Consider the following 955-nt stretch of genomic DNA (forward strand, 5'->3'; position numbering starts at 1 on the left):
CAGCGGGAACCACCTTGGACCACCAGGGGCCGAGAAAACCACCGTCAAATGGGGCCGGACACTCAGGGTCAGGGAAAAATCCAATATATATCTGGTGATATCTCGGGTGCTATTAGAGATAGCGCAATAAACTAAAGTGAATTATCTGCAGGAGACCCTGGCGCATGCATCTGTGCAGCGGGAACGACCTCGGACCACCAGGGGCCGAGAAAACGACAGTCTCATGGGGCCGGACACTCAGGGTCAGGGGAAAATCCAATATATATCTGGTGATATCTCGGGTGCTATTACAGATAGCGCAATAAGTCAAAGTGCTTTGTCTGCAGGAGGCCCTGGCGCATGAATCTGCGAAGCAGGAACGACGTCGGACCACCACGGGCCGAGAAAACCACCGCCTCATGGGGCCGGACACTCAGGGTCAGGGGAAAATCCAATATATATCTGGTGATATCTCGGGTGCTATTACAGATAGCGCAATAAATCAAAGTGCATTTTCTGTAGGAGGCCCTGGCACATGAATCTGGGCAACGGGAACGACCTCGGACCACCAGGGGCCGAGAAAACCACCGTCAAATGGGGCCGGACACTCAGGGTCATGGAAAAATCCAATATATATCTGATGATATCTCGGGTCCTATTACAGATAGCGCAATAAATCAAAGTGCATTGTCTGTAGGAGGCCCTGGCGCATGAATCTGGGCAGCGGGAACCACCTTGGACCACCAGGGGCCGAGAAAACCACCGTCAAATGGGGCCGGACACTCAGGGTCAGGGAAAAATCCAATATATATCTGGTGATATCTCGGGTGCTATTAGAGATAGCGCAATAAACTAAAGTGAATTATCTGCAGGAGACCCTGGCGCATGCATCTGTGCAGCGGGAACGACCTCGGACCACCAGGGGCCGAGAAAACGACAGTCTCATGGGGCCGGACACTCAGGGTCAGGGGAAAAT

The sequence above is a fragment of the Nomia melanderi genome, unplaced genomic scaffold, assembly GCF_051020985.1.
Source record: "Nomia melanderi isolate GNS246 unplaced genomic scaffold, iyNomMela1 scaffold0014, whole genome shotgun sequence".
NCBI classification, from domain to species: Eukaryota; Metazoa; Arthropoda; class Insecta; order Hymenoptera; family Halictidae; genus Nomia; species Nomia melanderi.